Genomic DNA, 22544 nt, shown 5'->3' with positions numbered 1-22544 from the left:
GAAAGAAATATTTCTGTACAGAAAGTTTCTGAAGATGAAAGACAAACATGAGTGGTTGCAAAGTACAGTGGACTCATGCATGCCAGTAAGTGATTTATCATCAAATGGTTGTAACTGTTAGTTCTAAGAAGTGATCAGAAGTTGTGGGCATTACAAGATATTAAAAAAAAGGCTTTTGGTTTTTTTGGATGTTTTCTGAGATCTTCTTTAGAGGACTCAACCATATAAAGAAAAAAAGTTGGCATTCATGGTAGGTGGGCAAAGGTTAAAAAAAAAAAACAGCACAACAAACAAACAAACAAAACCCCCACAGCTCAAGCACAAACCAAAAACCAAAAAAACCCATCAACCCACAGAAACCTAAAAATTTCCATAAAGATTTTTGGTAAAAAGTTGTTCATTATCAAACCTTTAAAAACTTGGCAAAATGCTTTTAAAATTCACACTTTCCTACTTCAGTTTCTTCAGTTTGTTTGTTAAAAAACATTTTTACAATTTTTTACATTTTTAAAAATTACATTTTAAGAAAATATTCTTTTTATGGAATTGCTCTGTTTATAAACTCCCTTAAGTGTACATAGTCTTCCCACACCCCACCCCCCCCCTTCCTGTACAGACTAAGAAATGAAAACAGAGGAAATTTAACTACATACAGAATTGCCACGTGGTAAATTTGCAGCAATTAGGATTCCCAGTCCTGCTTCCCACATCAACCCTTCTCAGTTGGGGTGGTGCATGGAGAAGGAGTTATTCAGTATTAAAATATTAGTTTGTCATTTTAACTACATGCAATTATGGATACCTAGCAGTCCAGCCTCTTTAGCTCAATTTTTCTTCTGTGACCCTTACTCTACAGAAGTGGCGTTCAAGTGAGATCTTTAAGATGGATTCAAAAACTGTTCCACTCTTTTCCTTGCCAAACAGCATGTCAATGGGCTTTGTGTGTTGGGTGTTGTTGGAAAACGTGCTGGCAAACACTGAGGAACAGTACAAGAACCTCCCCACGCCCATTCCTAGGTCAAAAACCTGCACCAGGAGCACGCAGCAGCCACCCAGCTGCCCAGCACCCTGCAGTGCCTGCATTATCAGATTTCGAGAGGGTTTGATGTTTGAAGTTAACATTAAGATAGTTTTTGCTTCGTTATAAGAGCATCACAACTGTAACCCCACCTAAGTACTTGTCGGTGGTACTTTATTCCTAGTGCCTTGCCTACAAGGTGCAGCAGCATTCCTGGAATTACACCAACAGCCTGTCTGCCAGATGGTTTCAAATCACACAGAAGCACTTTAAGTACAATTACACGCAGGATAAAATGTGAGGCAGTAGTTAAATAACTACTGCTGGCTTTTCTCTAAACATCCTGAAGAAACTTGAACAGAACTTGAAAACTCTCTGCCTGAGTTTAATCCATGGGTTAGGTTTTAGAGATTAGTAATGTAATGCACTGTCACTGAGAAACTATTTTTGAGCATTTTCTGGGTTTGAGCACAAAGAAAATGCATCTGCTACTACTCTGTATGCATTTTTTCCTTAGAGCAGTGACTAATTCTTATCAGATTCCTAGGCTGATATTTAGAAATCCAATGGATGTAAGAGTCTCCAGCACTGTTTGTCTTATGGCCCACTTCAAATGTTGGGCTCCATGGTGACATTTATTCTGAAAGAGGCAAGCCCAGGCTTTCATATGTAAACGTTGTTCATTCTGGCAGAAGACCTACAGCCAAAAGTCCAAAAGTAAGTAAAAAAATAAATTCAAAACCAAGACAAATACCAATCTTTAGGGGATGGACTGCAAGCCACATCCCTTTCCATCTCCATGAGAAAGCAAAATAGTGCTGGATGGCCAAATACTGGTACTAAGTTCTGATTATCAAAGGTCAGAGTGTGGAATCAAGTAGGTAGATATTGAGGGCATACCAGAATTTGCGTGATTTTTTTTTTTTTTTAAATAGCTGTGAACTAACTACCAAGGAGCTACTATGAATAAAGAGTAAGTCACAACTCTGAAAAAGTAAATGCCCAAGTGAATCCCATATTATCCAAACTATGCTGAATAGACACAAATACATTTTGACTATACATGTATGAGGGTGGCTTTATTTCTTGAGTAGTTTTAAAGAAACTTAGTTATAGGAGAAAAATAATCCATTCCTTGTTCCTTATCAGCAATACCCTGAAGCAAACAAACACTATGACTCCTGGCTGAGGTCCCTAACTGTTAACACAAACTCCATTCATACTTTTAAAAATCACTGTAAGGAAAGAGTGTGATAAAGCCTGAAATGTAAAATGACAAACTTTCTGCTTTAATTATTCAGATCTAGGTCTTGGGCTGTGGCCAAGCAGCATTTTTTACTGCTCAAAAAGGGCGACTGGGGTGAATGTATACATATGGCTTTGAAATCCCAGCTTGCCTCTGGAGTCCATCAGAGTAGCCAAAAGATTGTTCTAATTAACACCTGCTACTGCTGGTTCCAAAGGGTCATTCTGACATCTGAGGATCCCAGAGCAAAGAAGAAGTCTGGTTTTCTTGCTTTAGCAAGAAAATAAAGGGAGGGGACTGGACTTTCCTACCGTTCTCAATGTGAGGGGTGAGAGATCTTCCAGTACAAGGAAGGGTTAGGTTAATGCAAGTTTTGAGACAAGATAATACCACAAAATACATTGTGCTGTACTGGAAAAGTCAGGCCTACAATATATTTTGCTGCACATAATGAAAACAACTGTAAAACCCCTCAGTTTTACTCAGCTTCCTCAAATAATTCCATCTTTGCCAGGGGGATTTTTTTGTGTAGAGAGGAGACTTTCCCAAACCTTATTCTTAGCAAAAAAGATGATAGGTTTACTTATTTTTCATTTACATGAAAATCATAAGCTCATTTGAGAAAAGGTTCTTAAATTTTGTTGTCCTCAGAAAAGGAGTGAAGGGTATCTTTTTTGCAAGCAATTCAGTTACAGTAGAAGGAGCTTTTCATCTTCCCATACTGTACTTTAAGTCTTCCCATGCTATACAGCCACCAAGCTGTGGACAAACACATTTTCATTTAACTCTCTCAGTGCCCCAAGTCCTACCCAAGTCCTGCGTCTCCCCTCAGCATTCTTTCCATGGGGTCTTAGTCTCCCATAGCTCACTACTCAAACTTTGGCAAGAAATCCTGAGTAAGGGGCAAGGGACACATAGGGCAGTCAGGTGCCCTCAGTCCGTGGTATTTTGGGGCTCCTAATAATTAATGAGTCTCAGGAAAGCTGCTGTCTACTGACCTTCATCACTCTTGGCAGTATTACTTGGGGTATTTTTATAAGAAGTTTAGAGCACTTCTTTCATCTTAAGGAAAAACAGAATCTAGAAGATGAAATTTAAAAATTGAGTGAATGTGCTGTTATGTTCCTGGAGACATTTATCTAATGACTAATGTTGTCCATGTATATACAAAGTTATAGAGAGGCATAAATATTTCAGAATATGATCCGATCTGGTAAACTACTTTCACAATCAGGAAATTCCAATGGAAAGGTTAGTTACATTTGCATTTGTATTATTTTTTGCTCTTGGTTCCATTTTTGGTGAAAATTTTAACATAATCCTAATCTCTTAGTATATACTATAACATAAAGGGTTCAAGCTTTCATTGAGTCTAAGGCTAGTTATGCCATTTAAGCAAGTAAAATACCACGGAGAGGAAATTTGTTTGTTCATGTTTAGAATCTCTTAAAAAAGCTAAAGGGATATAAAAATATTTCATTGTAGAAGGAAATCAGACCAAATTTTTGCAGAATGGCTGTGGTAAAGACCTCAAACCTAGGAAATTTCAGACTAGGAGCCAACATTAGCATAGATGATCTTGAGCACAATAAAGAAACCAAAGAAAAAGCCCTGAGCAAAATCAGAATGTAAGGAACTATTTTGCAGAAATAACTGGTCCTCATAGTACATCCAGAAACCTGTCAGAACTGAACCTCTCTGGCTCATGCACTGCATGAGAAGCACAGACGCATTCACAGTTTACAGACATAATTCTTCACAGTGAGATATATCAGAGTGCTTACTGAACTTTAGATTTGGCTCGAAGACCATCCAATATTTGAAAAGGGTAGAGAAAAAGGGTGAATGAATAGGAAAAAAATACTGTGAAGCAGTTTGGACTTTAGTATAACTACTCTACACTTAATGGTTCAGAGCCATTTCCTTGCTACAGATGCTTGTGCGCCTGTGAGAGACTTTTCAGGTAGACCTGGGTGTACCAGGCTGATTTCTCCAGCTGCTGCACACATAGCAACAGCCAAAAATAAATAAGATTTAGCTAGATCAAAATTTTACCACAATATTCTTAAATCACCAATAACTTGAGTCAGTCCCTAAAATTTTTAGAGGGTTACTAAGGAAGAAAAAAATATTCCTTCTGTTAGTAATGTACTTCATTTTTAAAATGAAACATATGCAGATCTAAAGAATTAGACTTATAAAATAAAGAAAAGTTGAAAGGGTACCAGCACTGAGCTATACTTCCTGAGGGCAGATTATATGTTAAGTGCTACACCCCAGATGTGCTAATTGAAGTGAGGATAAGGTGGGAAAGACCAAGCCTCACAAGATGAGTTCAGGTTCTGAAACTAAACACACACACATAAAAAAACCCCAAAACACAAGGAGCAGTCTCTAATAAATTAACTCAGCAAAAGTTGTCAGCCTAAGGGAGTGAAGTCTTATTTATTCACAGAACACGTACAGCATGGGAAGCTGAACTGAAAGCTTCCTCCACAGTCTCTTGCCAGAAGGCCTGTTCCCTGCCCTGGAAGAATGTTGCATATTTTGGGTAATATGAACAACCACAATTAGAAATGTAGGAGATAAACAGACTTTAAGCCCACCACCAACTCTCCAAACTGAGCAAGAATCAACATATGGCCTGGACTGGTGTTTGCACCTTCTATTCAGAGTAAGATGATGGTTGAACTTGTGACCACTCACAGCCAACAGAAGACAATGACCATTAACAATTTCATAGGCACTCATGTATGTATGTAGCTCCAAGCTCTAAGCTGTTCTTTTATTTGGAATTACTTTTTTGATAGCTTATACACATAGCAACCTGATAAACCTTACCAGAATCTGATCACAAAACTATCATTTCTTGGTGATCTTTTTTCTAATTATTGCATTCATTTTGCCTTCTTCCAAATTGTACTGTAAAGTCTTTAAAGAAAGGACTACTACTTATATGTCTGTAAAGCACCTTCAATTTTTCCTGTTTAGAGCTCTTATTTTTATATTTTTCTAGCTTTTACTCAATTTTTCTTATTTGTTTAATAAAGGGAAAATATTACTGATTAAATGAAATTAAGAAGGAAACAGCAAGATTTGTGTGGGAGAAGAACAAAAACTGAAAGGAATGCAATAAAATCAAACAAAAACTATTCACAAACATGCATAGCATGTCTTTTCCCTGTGGAAATTTTCTAGGCTATGAACTTCAATGCATGTGGGATATTGGTGCCTATATATGCCCTCTGGGGCACAACAGCTTTATCTAACAAGTGATCAGGTGGACTAGATCAGATAAAGTTTTCCATTTAGAAATGACACAGTCTGAGATAATCCTTCCTCCACCACCCATTTTCAGACAGTGGTGTAGTACCCCTTCACTGCCGTTGGTATAAATATTTGTGGTATCACATTTTAAAGAGAATCAGGGAAATATTCTATCTTCAAAATAACCTAGCAGAAAAGAAGGGTGTTTTTTCAGCCCTTGATACAGTTTACTAAATGGTTCCACAAAGACTTGTGCCAGCAAAACTGAGAGGGATGCTCCAATGATAGTGACAAAGTAGGGCAGTGGGTGCTTTATCCCATAGGATGAATGAACCTTTAGAAAATTAAGCTCTTTAGAAAATTACTTCAACATTTGGACAGCACTCAAGTTTCAGGGGAGCAATCACTGAGCTTTTTTAAGCACCTGGAAGCAGCAGACTAATGATGCAACACATTTTCCTGATATCCATAGACAAGACTAAATATTATTTTGTTTCTGTTGGGAGGAAATCCAAAAAGCAAAATCACTTTCAACTTACGGTCATTAGTTTAGGGGTTATACTCTGTGCTTAGTTTGTTTCAACAGCATCTCTTTCTTTCCATTTAAGAGCTTCTATAGCATAACAGTTCCACTGTCTATATAATCCAAGAGACTTGACTCAGAAGCTTTGGGGAAAAAAAAAAACACCCTCATGTGTTCTGCTTGTCTGAAGCTGTAGGTGCTCTCCTGGAGTTTTAAGGCCACACAACTGTCCTTCCCCCTCCTCCAGCACCCAATATCATCAGTGTTCTTCAGTACACAGAATAGCACAGTCCATTAGCGTGGCATGTGAAGTGAGGAGAGAGAGAGGGATTTACTGCCTTTCATTGAGAACATTATATCAGTTCCTGCTAATCTTTTCACTGGAAATTAATGACACAGGAAAGCCTTTACAAAGGTGAAAGGATTTCACACACTGGAAGCTTATCTCCACTGCTCATCCAAACTTTGTCCTAGATTCCAGGAAGTATTGATTTTTTATTTATTTTTACATTACTGGAATAGATTCAAGAGCCTCATATTCTGAACACTGAAAGAGGTGAAGGTCTCACATTTTATCTGGGAAAAGCTAGAATGTCCCAACATTTCACAGTAATCGCTTATCACTTTCATGAGGCCAGGGCTGTATTTAACAAATATGGGGCCTCATGAAATCATCATAGAGCAAGCAGCAAGAAATACTTGCAAGATTTAGAGCAAGGAAATTATGGAAACTGAACAGGTAATGTTATGATGCTGGGTACTTTAAAATTATTTTCTGTGCTTCTGATGGCTTGAAGATGAGCAACTTTTGAAGTCACAACTATAAATTCATAACACTAAAGTTGGTACCACAGAAAATTATGTAATAAGTTTACAGAATCAGGAATAAGCTAATAAAAAGATAACAAAGAGCTTCTGAGATCTATGTGCAAAATTACAAACAAAACAAATCAAAACTAGCTCAGTCAGCTTCATTAAAACATAAATGGTGTTTCACAACTGATTAATAATTTTAAAGTTATTGTATCAATATTCAGAAGTATTGCCTGAGCTAAGAGCAGAAATGAAGTATTCAATTCTTTTTCCTTCTTTTTATTTAGTGTGCAGCATAACCGTATTTAAGAACCAGCTTGTTACAAATACATCTCACGTAAAACATTTTTCATTGGCTGACTTTTTAAAATGCACCATAAAATGTTTCATACAACGATTAGTGACTCATTAGGTGAGCACAATGGTATTTTCTTTCCTTCATTCATTGTCTGTCTTCCTATTATTTGCATCTAGCAAAATGAAATCCTCAGAATATGGAAAAATAGTAACAAGGGCCTTTCTTCCTCCAAAACATTAAGCTACCAGAATAAAGTACCAACTCTTCCACTTACACTTCCACACAATTTATTGTTTCCTTTCTCAAGAGAAGCTGTACACATTTCAGTTGCATCTCTCATACTTCCCATATTTAATCCTCTTTTCCCACAACGGCCTCTTGAAGAAACAGTAAACTGTTTGAAAAGGAAACATGCTCCTTGAAAGCCACTGACACTGATGTCTGGTTTTATTTTCCTTTCTTTATTCATTTATAATATTATTTAAGCTACTGCTAGTGAAAATGCTGACTTGCTAATGGGACTAAGATCACCCTAGCAGTGGCTAGGGCTACTCTTATTTCTTATAGCAGGAGAGATCCATCTGGTGCTTTGGCTGTGTGACAGTCCTGAACTCTGAAGATCTGAGTTTAATTTTCAGCTCTACAGGAAACACCCTGATGCCTTTTAGCAAAATATCAGGACTCTCTTTGCTCTTTCTTGCCTTTTACTTTGTTCTGTTCCACAGCCCCCTCCCTATCAGTAGCTTCCTTCCACATATTGGAATGGCTACCATTTATTTGATTCTCTGGAAAAACTTGTACCACACAGAAAAAAGGACTTTAAGAAGGACCAGAAGATGCCAGCATGACTAAAAAGCAGGATAAAGTCAGCTTCTAAAGCAAGAAAGCACCCTTCAGAAAACCCAGAAAGAAAGAAAGAGAGAAAGAAAAAGAAAAAGAAAGAAAGGAAAAGGAAAAGGAAAAGGAAAAGGAAAAGGAAAAGGAAAAGGAAAAGGAAAAGGAAAAGGAAAAGGAAAAGGAAAAGGAAAAGGAAAAAGGAAAAAGGAAAAAGGAAAAGAAAAAGGAAAAGGAAAAGGAAAAGGAAAACGAAAAGGAAAAGGAAAAGAAAAAGGAAAAGGAAAAGGAAAAGGAAAAGAAGGAAAGGTGGGAAGAAACTTGCAAAAGACATAAGAAACTAACAATAAGCCATCAGCAACTTCTGTTCACCCCAAAGTTCTAAGGGATCTGAAAATGAAATTGTGATGCACTAATTGTGGTATACTGCTTCTTGCATAAAATTGCTTTGCTGCAAGAAGATGGACAACATGATACCAAGTTTTTTTTCAGAAGTTCCAGAGAGAAGACCTAATCAGTGAACCACACAACCCTCTGGGCAAGTTAGTGGAAGTTATTCTACATAATAAAATTAATTGACATATAGATAAATATGAATGAGGGAGAGTTAGTATAATTTGTTTATTAGAGGTTTATTTAAAGAAAACATGTGCCTCACAACTTTATTTAATTTCTCTGAAGAAGCAATTCAGAATAAGGAGAAGGAGTATCCCTTTGATAGTCTACTTGTATTTCCAAAAGACATTCAATAATGTTCCTCATCCAAAGACAAATAAACTAAGCAACATGGGAATGTCTTTGAATGGATAAAGAACTGCTTAGAAGATCAGAAACAGAGCCTAAAAGTAAAAACCCAATGGAGTCCCAAGGGTTCTGTGCTGGGACCTGAGGTCCTCAGTGTATTTATAAATGAATTAAAGGGGAGAGAATACTGAGGTGACAAAGAATGGTGATGACACTAAACTATTCAAGGCAAGAATAAACTGTTGCTCTGGGCTGACTGTTACCAGGCAGGATGAAAATCTTGTGGTTTTAGCAAATAGTTTGATTGAAACATAATCTCAGTACTTAGTAACAGTCAAAAAGATTGTAGATTAGGAATCATGAAGACATGATTATCTGCTGACACATTAGTATCATGAGAACTGGGAGTGTGGGAGTGGGTCTGATCCCTCCTTCCCAAATGAAATAAGGTAGAATTGGAAGATTAAAAAAAAAAAAAAAAAAAAAAAGAAGGACAAGTAGTATTACTGGAAGTATTGAGGAGCACAAACCAGAACAACTAACTAAGATTTTTTTCATCTGGAACAGAGATCATTTAATCTGAAATATACTAGTGGCTCAAAATATAATGAGTAGAATCTAAAAAATGCTCAGTTATAATAAGTAGACAACAGCAAGCAAGATGATCAGATTCAGAAGTAACAGAAGGAAATTCTTCTTGACCACTGTTCTGTTTCAGCTATGAAACTCCTGGCTATAGAAAGCTGTGGACACTAAAATTCATGCAGATTTAAAAAGGGAATGAACAAACCCTCAGGAGGGAAATGCACTGAAATCTTCTAGGTAGATTAATGTGTAGATTCATGGCTGCTAAGAGAGTTTTCTGGGGAGATACCAGTATGTAGTCATCTGTACTTTTCTTGCCACCTTCTATAGGCCACTATTTCTGGTTTTGTCTTAAGATAATTATTGATGTAGCCATACTACAAATTTAGAACTGCAGATTCTGGAAGAGCTACTTATTCTTATATTCCCGAACCTTCCCTCAAATTTTACGTCAGCTTCATAACTTGGTTTTGTTTATTAGCATTCGATGCCTGAATACACTCTTATTGACAGCAGCTTCATAACAAGGAATATTGACCAAATAAGTGTTGGCAATAGGTAGTTTCAGTTATTAATTTTAATAGAGTAGTTGATCTGGAACATCTTTTCTACTTTCTGCTGCTCATTACAGCTTGTCACCTTGGTGCCTATGTTCTTCACAACTGTGGCCCTATGCAGGGTGCAACATCTGGTTTCATAAATATCCCTCCCTCTAAAATCCTTCAGCAATTAGACTCGGACCACATGCGGGAACCCCTGCTACACTGACCATTCACCTTAAGACTCCACTATATAACTTCTGCTTCTTTTCCTGATATGAGTCCTGCTGGAGTTAGGACACTTGGGTCGGACTCAGCATGACTTTTCTTGCAGTTGTCACTATCCTTAACTCCAGTCTCATATTCACCTTCTTCCCCTACTTCTCACTGCCTTCAGAAGTTGCTGCTGCTCTTGTCTCACTCTACCTGCCAATGCCTTTGCAAGCAGGAATGGCTAAAAGGAGCTAAAGAAGCTTGTGAGTAGAAGTTGAAGGACACAGTGCACAAAGACATTTGTTGGCTTACTGTAAGAGCAGCAGTAAATGTGACTTTTTATGTCTTTCCAGATAGAAAGGGTCAGACCCCCGGTTTTTCATTACTCCCCTTTGATGGGTTTTTCTATTTAGGGTAACAATTCTTTCTATCATTCTCCCTCTCAGAAGTCTGTACTAGTGCTGGCACAAAGGAGCCTTGACTCTTTCAAGTGTTGTTGCAATAAAAATTAAGTCTGGTAGTCATGGACACTCCCAGACTTTACCTTCTGTCCTTCTACTAACTGGATCTGAGTAGAATCCTCCAGATTCTGTTCTGCTGTTCTTCATAGCACTTCAGGCTGGGGAAGTAAAGTGATCTGGCAGCAGCTTTAAGGCAAAAACAAAGAAGAATTTTTCACTCAACACATTATTAAAATGGGGAATACGTGATGTGAGCACTAAATAAACAAAAAGAATTCAGGAAACAGACTAATGGAAAGTAGGTCTATTATCATGGCTAAAAGTCCTCTGGATGCCATTTCTAAACCACTGCTTGAGGGAAACTGCACGGAGAATCCAGTGGATACATTCATTCCTCCCTGGTGCTGCTGGGCAGTGTCACCCACCACCCAGAGCAGTTACCCTGACAGGGTCATACTACAACTAATAAGTATGGTGAAACTAAGGTGTAAGTGAAAGCAAGGAAGCTCAGGATACTTTAGAAACCAATCTGAGTGCATTAGTAAGTACAGCTGTTTCCTAGATAAAAGACCTAAAAGTTACAAACATGGACACATTCTCCATACTTTTTCTCCTAATGTTAGAAAACACACTAACTTTTTTTTCCCTTTGGCTAAATATTAGGAAAAAAAATTAATAGCTATTAATATATTGTTGTATTAGTGTTAGCACTGCTCCCCTGAGGTCTCTGCCAGTACCAGGAATCACTGTGTTCACATGGCACAGATCTTTGCAAGGACAGAAGTGAATTACAAAGGTCACAGCCTGGGGAAGGCAGGTAGTGTACAGAAAATGAGAAGACAGAGAAGCAGCCAGACAAAATATTTTTTTGAACGTCATATTTAAACATTCAATTACTCTCCCTGTGACATCTGTGCTCCATTGTGCCTTGTGAATACTCAGGAAGAAATGAATAGTGATATCCAAAAATGGACTCTAATCAGTCCTGTCAAGATCTGGATAAACATCAGCAGCTCTTAGGGTAAGTGATATTAAAGGCATGTGATAAAAAAGAGATATTCAGCAAAGGGTTTCTTCCTCCAACAGGAGTTCATCAGTGAGCATAACCAAATCCTTCCCCACATATTTAATTTTATATGTGAAACTTGCATTTCACAGGAGACCCTTATACCATATCTTAAATGAGAGTGAAAACTTCAAAACAGAGACATGCTGAAGATTTTTGTCAGCATCAGAAGATGGTTCTTCCCTAGGGAAGCCAAAGGAAACCCAGAAAAAAGAACCCAAAGGAAATTGGCATCTTGCCTCTTAGATGGAAGGCATTCAAAAATAAACTTCAGACAATGGTTCTAACACCTCCCTAGTGATTTTTACCAGCCAACTAGCAATTTGTAGTCACAGCTCAAAACTGCCTGCAGCCCTAAAATGTCATCATGGAGCACTGGCTAATACTAAAGCAAAGAGGACAACTGCATTTGCCTCTGCAGGACTGAATTCTGCAACAATGGAAGCAGACACTGTGGTCCAGATTCCAGGATCCTATGGACTCCTTTCCATTACTGAGTGTAAAACAATATAAATTAAACACAGTGCTCCTAAGCAGGATGTATTCTACCAGCCACACAGTAAAAGCTATTTTCAGATTCAGATTTTTAATTTTTACTGTTGTTTCAGCTGCGAGCTTAGGTAGAATGTAAGGTAATGGAGGATGGCCTACAAGTTAGAGAAACCAAAGTAATATAATTTCATTTCAAGTTTCTCAAAAAAAAAAAAAAAAAAAAAAAGAAAATTAAAAGGAAAGATGGCTCTCCAGACTCTTGCACCTTAAAAATAATATAGCTGGAGACCAAAAGCTGCAATACAAGTTTCTTCTATAGGATGCAAACAAATGTATCTAGATTCTGCCACAGAATCTCTCTCCTTAAATATCTCATTTTTTCAGCTTTCCTGTTAAAAAGTTACTGAATTGACTTTTTCCTATCTTAAAGAATATTGTGCTATTGTAATATGAAAAATACTAAAGTACTTAGACTAAGTCCAGAATGGGATAAAAAGCAATAAGTATCTTTGTACCCTACCAATAACCCTCCATATTAATTTAGATGTATTAGCTATAAATTTTAATTCTCTAAAAAAAGCCTTTTATTTCATTGTCCAGTTCAGCCTACAGTCTTGATTGTGGGAGAGTCAGAAAATTCTCAAATCTGTTATTAGCTCTATTGATAAACTTGAGGTCTTTGCATATAACCTGCAGGGATATGGCCATTGGTTCAAAGACAGCCCTAGTTCCCAAATTCATACTGAGAAGAGCACATGAAGAGAGGATAACCAGAGCTATTTAGACACTGTAACAATTCCATAAACTTTTGGTGGACTTCTGGTAAAGAAAGAAAAGCAATTCAGGAGAAAGTTACACATAGTAAAACTGAAATGTACCTTATTTGCATATTTTAGAAAAAAATAACAATAAAGGGACAGGAAAGTTTGCTTCTTAACTTACACTCTTTTAATATTAAGAATTATCTTGGTGCTCTTCAGAAGGTGGCCTGATTTCAACATCCATCCATAACAAGGATTTTAATAGCAAATCTGGAAGAGTACTTGAGCTTCCAAGGAAGACTAATAGGAAGTTTTAAAAGTAAAATTATACCAACATAGTTAAGTAGGAAGATGACACATTAAATTAGTAAATTCAGAAAACTAAAATATTACCCAAACAAGAAAATCATTAACTTGTATGAGTTAGCTTTAAAAATACCATGCAAAACCACCATGCTGCAGACATAAACTTTGGAAACAACTTTCAAAAAACTAAAAAACCATGGAGTAAAGTAGTTACACATTGTTGTGTAGCCTCTTGCTTAATATGATCTTGGTACCTAAGAATGAGAAGATGACATTTGATGTCAGTTCTTAATTAGTGTTGCAGTGGAGAACTGGAGAAAGGGGGATCAGCTTCACAGAGACCGGCTTTCAGTTTTCACTCTGAAGGCTCTGGTGTTCTGCTTTTGTACCAAAACCATTGGTCTGTTTCTCATCAAAAGCAACAAAACTAGATTTACCAGACATTCTATTCAACTAGATGGTCTCAGTTTTAAGATGACTGGAAAAATATTTTGCATTCAAGTGCAATTCTGACTATTCAAGACCAGGTATCCTCAGCTGGCATGGTCTGAGTACAGGCAGGATACTCTCACCATCTGTCAGGCTTTGAATGTCATACTCATTTCCCAGATGCTTTGGGGCACTCTGGAGGGCACTTCTGTGACAAATACTTAGCAGGAATTGTATTCAGTTGTTTAGCTGGCCAGCTGATTTGCTTATTAATTCTCCCTTCAGATGTCTGTTTCTGATTTAAACCATATGAAGCCATTTTTTCAACCACTTTCAAGTTTCTTCTCAAATCTAACCACTTCATAAGACAAATAAATGTGCCATTTTTACTACAGTACAAATGTAAAACTGTATTAATAACAATATTCAGAATGCCCCAAGCTTTAAATAACAAATTAAAATTTTGTTACTTTTATGTGAAGACACTGAAAGTCAGCTATACCAGTTCTGCAAAATGAGTCACTCATCCCTATGAAGTATCCATTCCAGAACAGATATTAGCTCCTTAGAGATGTTAATTTTTGTACAGGACTTTATAAAAATATAAAACAAATATCATACAAAACAAATGTCAAATTAAAGAGCAACCAGCAGGAACTGGAGCTGTGGTATATCTGAATGGAAGAAGACCTCAAGTTCTAACATTGTGAAGATGGCCAAAATTTGAAAAGAGCTTAAAGGCTTGTATTTTGACTATACCTTCTAGGTTCTGACATGAACCAATGAATTTCATGTTACTGTTGTGGGACTTCCAAAATCCTACTTGCATGATCAGAGACAGAACCCTGTACACTGAGTCTTGCATAGGAGCACTTGTCAGGGTTCCATTCTTACTGACCAAAGTCTGGAGATTGAAAGGGTGTTCACAAGCAAAGAAAAGGGGATATAGTCAAGATAAAGAATCCTAGTTGACTGTCCTTCCTGAAATCAATGGTAATTTTGCAATGTACTTGACTGGAACAAGATATAACCCACGGTCTATATATAGCATCCAGAAACTGAACTTTGATGCCTTGGTGTCTTGCCTTCCTATTGACTGCAGAGAATTAAGTTAATGTCTCATTTCTAGCTTATTTTGCTGAAGAGTGAAAGTTCTAAATCGTACTTAGATTTGCTAGACTTCTTCTTTTCAAATGTCAATTATCTTACAGCATCTCAGAAACAAACTAGAGAGTATTTAAAATGGTTGCCAACAGAAACACCCTAATAAAGAAGTTACATAAAAGTACAAGCTCAAGCACTGCCTAATCAGTTTGAATTAAGCACATCAGGTTTTGTTCACCCAGCTGGAAAACTAACATTTGCTCAGCTTGGCAACTCCTTGTGTTTACTAGTGTCTGAACATAATGTACAGCACAGTGTTTGTTCAATACCTGTGCAAGAATCCACTGCTCGGTTAGATTAAGTTGACAAACTTCCAAAGGTATTTAGTATTCCCAAAGAAAATGTAAAAAACAATTATAAATATTTACTGTTTGGAGGGATCCTAGTTTTTTCTGTTTCAGATTTTCATCTATGGAAACTGGTATGCTTCTATTGTCAGTGAGGTTTCTTTTTTTTTTTTCCTTAATGTGTGCCATTTAAGATGAAAAATGCAATTAATAAAAGTTGCATTTCTTTTACCAACCCAATAGCTGGGGGCAAGGCTATCTGAATCACAAAAAGAACTCAGACAACCTTCAAGTTAGCTTTCTTGAGAGGCAACCCTGCTGTGGGAGTACAGATCTAGACACCAGCTATATATCCTGGACAAATTGCAAGTCATGTCATGCAGGCTAGCAAAGCATTGTCTTTTTTCTTTTATTTAGAACATATCTGAAGAAGGCTGGATTGTTTCAAGAGCACAAGGGAAGGTATTTTAATATGCACAATCGTGACATTTTAATTTCCAGAAACAACTCTGGTTCTTTCTCACAAAGCTTTCCACGAACAGCATACAAACTGTTTTGACCTATTAGTCATAAACTTGCATTATCCCTTATCTGTCTGAAAGCAAACAAAATGATGTTTTCAGTGTTTCTTTGTATCACAACTTATTTGTCCTTTCACCCTTTTAGGAAGGTAAACAAGAAGCTAACTGTTCTTTTTCCTCCTAATAAAACTGGTATTTCTTCCTTAAATCATCTCACTGTTTTCAGCATACTCTATTTGGTCTTTAACTGAGACACTGTCTTGGATAATGTATTATATAATATCTTAAAACTCTTCCTTCTCTTCTCTCTGCATGTTATTTGACTTCATTTTTTTTCTTAGCTCTGATACTCCTACTCCCTTCTTCTCTCACTGATAGTGTGAAATTTTCCCTACCTGTTGTCTCACATATTTATTCTTGGCATTAGCAAGAACTTCCCACTTTGATATAGAATCATAGAATGGTTTGGGTTGGAAGGGGTCTTAAGGATCATCTAGTTCCAATCCCCCGGCAATGGATATCTATGTTTCCAGTTCTAAATCTCTCTCTCAGAGCTGCCAGCTGGCTATAATTTCCTTAGGAAGCAGCATAGCTACTGGGATCTACCACCCAGCTACAAGGTGATGTACATATGCAGAGCAGACATTGCTCTTAGGTCACCAAGTTGATTTCTGCAGTGGCAACTCTGTCTTGTCACACTCTTTGTCTTCTATCACTTAGCATAATTTTCTCACTCTGCATTTGGTGAATACTGATTTCATAGTCTCCTCAACCCCTGTTTTGTTGTTATCTGTCCAACAGTTCTGCTCCTCATAAATCTCTGACTCTCATTCTTTCTGTTCTGCTTCACACAGGTTACAATGCAGCTTTGTTTGCTGAACATCCATCCATCCATCCATCCATCCATCCATCCATCCCATGCCAATTTTTGCTCATGTCTTGAGGATGGCTTTGGCAGCAGCCCTCTACTCCCTCCATAGAGAGACAAAAAAGCAGACGAGGGTGGCTGTGTTGAATAAGGCAGGATGAGAACATGTTCCAGCCCAAACCAGTGGCAGCTATGCTTAAGAAGCTGTCTCTGTCTCATGACATTTTCTCAGGGTCATATAAACTACAAGGCAGAAATCTCTTGGTACGCTGAAATGGTACTGAAATATAGGGTACTGACCTTTTTTCTTCTGTATATTGTTTAATTAGTCCTGAAATCCAAATGATACTGCTTTATGCTGTAAAATAATCTCTAGCTCTGATACCACAAACTGGACATGAAACTTCAGTGCAATAAAAGAAGTATGACCACAGATTTGCAAACAGCAGATCAAGAATAGCACAACTGATTTGTGCTATGGTCTCTGAACACAGCATCAAGCTTCTGATGCTTATTATTTTCATTCAGTTAGTCTAAAATCAAACAGTACTGTGTATCTGTGAAGGTGAAAGTGGTATTCAAGAAAAAGTTAAATATTGCCAATAGAACTGCTCACAGACAGAGCAGCTGAAGATTCCCAAGTCTCAAAGGCCATGTCTGCATTAGCAAGCCACACAAGAAATCATGTAAACCAAAGCAGTTGGTGCTGAGATTCCTACATCTTCACTGCCTGCTTTTCAGGGGCTTTTATGCCAGACTGGGTTCCTTATGGTAACCTAGAATGAAAGTGGTCATAAAGCTGGTTTGAAGCTGTCTAAAATCCTGCCTCAGCTGTTTACTGACATCTCTTAGGGGCTGCTGTGCATTTGGCATGCTGGAGTGAAAATTCAAATTTCATTCACACTGAATGGAGTCTTGTTCTTATGCACCAAAACAGCCCACTGAACTAATATTTAACAAATTTTAATCTCTAGCAAGTGGTACTCACCTTACCTTGAACAATGGAGTTTTGGTATCAGTTGTGGTCAAACACAACTATCTTAAAAGAAAATGTCCATCTTTCAAGCTCAGACTCCTCAAACAAGTACATCTGGAAAATACCAAAAGAATTATTTGCAATTGTGACAACTGTGCTGAAATTCTGGGGGGTATATTTTTAAAGATGGATACAAATCAGCTGGGTGTGCATCTGAGAATGTTCAAGGTGTCTAAAACTTATTTCACTTTAGCAACCCTCAGAAAACCAAGGGCAGTAGTAATGCTAGTTAGGAACTTGTTAAATCCTCATCCCTTAGTTCCGATGCTGTTTGTCCTTCTCACTCCCCAAGGTTTTGTTTCTGACTTGGTTGGAATGTATCCTCATTTAATCGCAAATGATAAGGCAGTATATGAGTAAAGAAAAAGTCAAAGTGACACTTAACAGCAATAGCTCCACAACACAAGACCTGTGGAAACAAAGTTCAGTTGGAAGCAGTGTGGAAAAGGCAATGCAATCATCATGGTATTTTAAATTACTCACAATATCATGTAACCCAATTGGGTTACACTACATTGGAAGAAAAATGTTTTCGTAAGGCACTAGTTTAGACAAAGGTGGATAAGGAAGGTTTTATGCAAAATAAAGGTCATAACTGGAACAATCAGCGATTTTCTGCTTTTGCATTTTTGAAGCAGCATAAATTGTATTTCTTGTCACAGATACTTTTTTTGCCAGGATATGTGCCAATGGAAAGTCTGATCAACTTTAAAAAACAAATAGCTTCGTGTGACTGTTGATGATATTCACTGGCCAGCTTTTAAGAAAGATTCGTGAAATTTTGGGAGCTGAAAGTTAATAATTATTTTTTTAAAGTTCTAATTAAGATGTTTGACTGGGCAGCGGAATGTATTTAGAATCCCACGTAATTTGATTGTTTTGGCCTATTTAAATAAGTTGCTTTGGAAAGATAAATAAACCAGCTACTTAAAATGTCCAAGTAGACCCAGGCTTCATTCCAGTATTTCAAGCAAGGACTGAAGCAACAGCCTTTTGTAACTAACAGCCAATCCAGCAATAGACATCCGAGTGTCAAGTCTAATACAAAGAATGATACAAGGGCCTGGATCACCATCACTAATAGAATAAACAGTACACAGTGTTGTTTAAGCAAAAATGCTCAGATTTTTTTCCCCTTTGAACTGCAGATCTTTGGAGACTAGCATTAAAGGAAATGAACACCCAAAGTTTGAAACATCTGAAGCTGAGACAGCATCCCACATAAACCCTTGGGATTATTTGGGTTTGTATAGTTAATGTGATTTCCGTTCAGTAGATGTACTAAATCTGTATGACAACCAGGATTTAGAAAATACTAATACTGTGCTGTCAGTAACCTGAGACTCTAAAATCCATAGCAAGATCCTTAAAAATTAAAAATTGAGTCTGACCCAAGAATATATATGTAGCCAGTTTACCAGTTTGTACCACAATGAAGTGTACAGTCTGGTGCCTTTTCCTTTTATCAGCAGGGAATGTCAAGACTGGAAAGGGTTGGAAAACTGTGTTTGATTTCCAGGGGAAGTAGCTTGGTACCTTCTTATTTCTGCATTACATGGTCATAGTTTGAAATAAGGCATGGATAGCTGTCCCAAGAGGATACGGATGAGCTTCTTGGTAATCTATCCCATTGGCACACTTTTGGTGCTCTCAGAGCAGCTTTTCTCCCCTGCTAGTTTTTTTTGGTTTTTGCTTGTGTTTTTTTTCTGCTGCTCCTGTGCAAAGAGCAGCATTTAAGTTCTGGGCAGTGCTATAGCTTCACTCATGTTTTGGGTTTTTCTGGTTTTTCTTGCACCACAAAAACCTGGTTTTTCTTGCACTGTGCATCTCATGTGACAGAACCATGGCTCAGTTTCAGCAGCTTAGAAGGGGAATTGTGAGGTTGCCAGAACAGATGAAACAAAACTTTCTTCTGAGCTGGGGGCATGGCAAACACAGTGAGTCTCTGTGGAGCTTCAGCGTAACAGTGGGGGTCTGCTGCCTCCCCCAGTTCCCTACCACTTCCCTGGCTGGACTGGGGGTTGGTCTCTGAACTCCCTCTGGGGTAGTGGGACACTCAACTATTTTCATGCCAGGCAGCACCAAGGAAGATAAGAAAGGTATTTGTTCTTACTTGGGCAGACCTTGATCACGCCCTTGATTATTTTGTTGTTGTTGGTGGTGGTGTTGTTAAGCTGAGAGAGAGCATCTTCATAGTCAGAAGACACATAAAGCTTGGAAACAATTTTACATGTCCTTGCTCCTAATATACCTGATCTAACACTGCCTGAAGACTTCATTGGGAGGGATAACTTCCACCTGATTTCAATCCCCATCATTTCCATCTGAGTTTTCAGAGCTTAATGAGACAAAGTTATACTGAAATTTAACCTATTGCTTTCTTTGATTTACTTAGAAGTTAACAGGAAGAATAATGCAAGAAGATCTGAGAAAGCTATTGCAACCATTAATTTTATGCTAGTACCTGAAATACTAAATCAACCCAACTTACGATTCATTAATCAGGTCTTAAAAACCAGCAACAGAGTGTTATGGCATAAAACCAGAAAAATCCCAAAGTCTTGGGGAACTGCAATTCATATGACAGGCATGTACAGGAGATCACAGCCAGGGCAGCAGGGACATTATGTGGAACATTAGATATAGGGTAGGCCCTGGCATGCTCGACTTCCCTTGTGTGTTATTTTATAAAATTAAAATTAATTTATTTAGATTTATTTTCTTTCCTTATATAGAGAAGAAGACTGGGAGCAGGAGTGATGTTTCCTGATAGCTATATCCAGTCACAAACTCCTGCCTTTTGAAGAATTATTTTTCCTTTCTTGCATTTCTTTCAAGGTCTTCTTGTGTTTTACTCCCCATTCTTCTAACTGGTATCTAATTCTCCTCTGTACATGGCATGGCTATGCCACCCAATAGCTCAGTTACACAGACAGGATTAGCAAAATCTTCTGAGATAATAAGACAAGAGATTTAACTGCAGGTTTGGCAGGTAAGATGAAAAGCTACAGAAACAGTGTGACCAGTAAAATGTTTTGCCAAAGCACAATGAGGTTACTCAATATGCAAGGGGCCAATTTTTACAAAAATTGTCTTTGTGCATAATACTGATTATCAACCATCTTCATTGCATTCACAATATTTGGCATGTAGCTTTAAAAATATAATAAATAATAATTAAAACTTCGTCAAATACACAATAGAGAAGACAAGCAAACACTAAACAGAGTAATGGAGCAGTAAAAAGTAGGCTTTTACATCTCATCTCCTGTATGGCTTCCAGCATCCTGCTGGGATATTGTTTTGGTAGTGAAACAGATGGAAGAGCAACTCCTCTTGAGTCACCCACATCAGTCCTCCTGGCACCACGAAGGATACTGCTGTCAGCACTGGCTCTAGTGAAGAGCAGCCCCTCCCAGCAACACCCTCTCTACTGCCTGTAGCACAGACACTGCTAGCAGTAGGCCAAGACTCCAGTGGTCATAGGAATTGTTAAAGAAAAACAGTCCCATAATCCACAAAACAATGGGCATCCCCTAGAATTGCTAAGTTTGAGCAAATTTGGACTCTTCATGATCAGACAAGGACAAAAACCCTGCCAGACAGGCAGATGAGAGCTGATTTGACTCCAGATGTGTGCAGCAGTGGTTGGTATTCTGCAGATTCAATTTTGGGTATGCTTGAACAAAACTGTGGATGTACTGTAGGATTACCTGCACACTTCAGTGTCTCACTAAGGGTAGTTCCTTCCATGTTAAATCCGACAAAGATTAGACGCACCTTGAATTCCACTATAAAAACCCAATACACTATGAAACAGCAGTCTTACCCTGTTTGGTAAAAGGACTGTTGCAATTACATACCTGATTAGTCCAAGCTACTTGAGGAACTGGAGAACATCATTCCTCCCCACCTTGATCCAGAAACTCCACTTTGAACCTTTGCTAGGACCCAGGCGTCTTCTGCCCATTCATTTCCTTCAAGCACCTAAATAATCTTGTCTCATTTATTGTAATTATTATTATTTATTGTTATTACTTAGTATTATTAGCCAATCGTCTGACTTGTTCTTCACAGGTTCCTCAGAAAGAAAAAAGTGTTCTCTCAAGACCTGGATTAGTCTAAGGGACAGATACTCCATCAGAGGTCATGGGGTGTCTGGTTCACATGTTGTCCTCCAAGTGCCACAGAATCAAGCCAGAAGGGTCAGACCTCTCTCCAGTGGCTAATTCAAATAAATCTATTTTTTTCTCATCAAAAAATTACTGTCCAGATGGGATCCTTGCTGCTGAAGCACTTGCAACTTATCAGGCAGCAAAGACTGACCAGGAAAGAAACAACTTGAAGCTTTATTTTGTACACTCTTTTTAGAAAACACATTTAATGAGAAAAGATCTTCAGGAGACAAATTCTCTTTTGCTATAGTATGAATTAAGTCTTTTGAATTCAAAACATGAAGGAGGCATATTTTAAAGGGTCACTTATACCTGCATTGCATGGTTTTGTAGCAGAACTCTTTGCAGAAGGATCTTGTGGATGCTGGGAATTCAGACAGGTTCAAAAAGTCTCATCACAAATTCATGGAAGGAAAATACAAGACCATAACAGGTCCAGGAATTCCATGAAACTAAAATTGTTGGATGCTCAGAAAATTGCCTTTAAAATCCTCAGTATATTTGCAAAGTTCTCAATATTGCTCCTTAATATCTGGAGACAGGATTCTAAATTAGATGAAAATATTGTTTGAAATTCTGCCACTGTGCATGGGACTTAGGTTCCTGAAAGAGTATTGCCTTACTTTGCACGCAGGTACTTTTTTTTGTAACAGAACATTTGAACCTTGAGCACTTTGCTTCTGACCTCAGGTCAATAAATGTATAATGAGACCTGCCTGACTAAACCAGGGGTTACTGCCAGTCAGTGCCAGCTGTACCCATAGCATCATGATACTTCAACCTGGCAGTCATGGAACATATGGAAAGCTGGACGTGAGCAAGAAAGTTTTCCTTCCTGAATTTAATCAGAAATAATAGACAATAATACACAATTTCCCCTGGATTATCAAGAAGATTC

At 37.8% G+C, this 22544-nt stretch overlaps 1 long non-coding RNA gene across 2 annotated transcripts; it reads left to right on the top strand.

The window, feature by feature from the left end:
* Positions 1-6685: 6685 nt before the first annotated feature.
* Positions 6686-22210, top strand: LOC139797063 (uncharacterized). Of its 2 annotated transcripts, none has more exons than XR_011726268.1 (3): positions 6686-6793; positions 18620-18714; positions 21549-22210. It is a non-coding gene; the product is annotated as an uncharacterized lncRNA (long non-coding RNA). The 2 variants fall into 2 exon arrangements; XR_011726269.1 differs by lacking the exon at positions 6686-6793 and adding an exon at positions 16488-16727.
* The last annotated feature ends 334 nt before the right edge of the window (positions 22211-22544 follow it).

The sequence above is a fragment of the Heliangelus exortis genome, chromosome 5 (assembly GCF_036169615.1).
Source record: "Heliangelus exortis chromosome 5, bHelExo1.hap1, whole genome shotgun sequence".
Taxonomy (NCBI): Eukaryota; Metazoa; Chordata; class Aves; order Apodiformes; family Trochilidae; genus Heliangelus; species Heliangelus exortis.
Note: the sequence above shows the minus strand (reverse complement) of the source record. Positions and strands in the feature narration are given on the sequence as shown.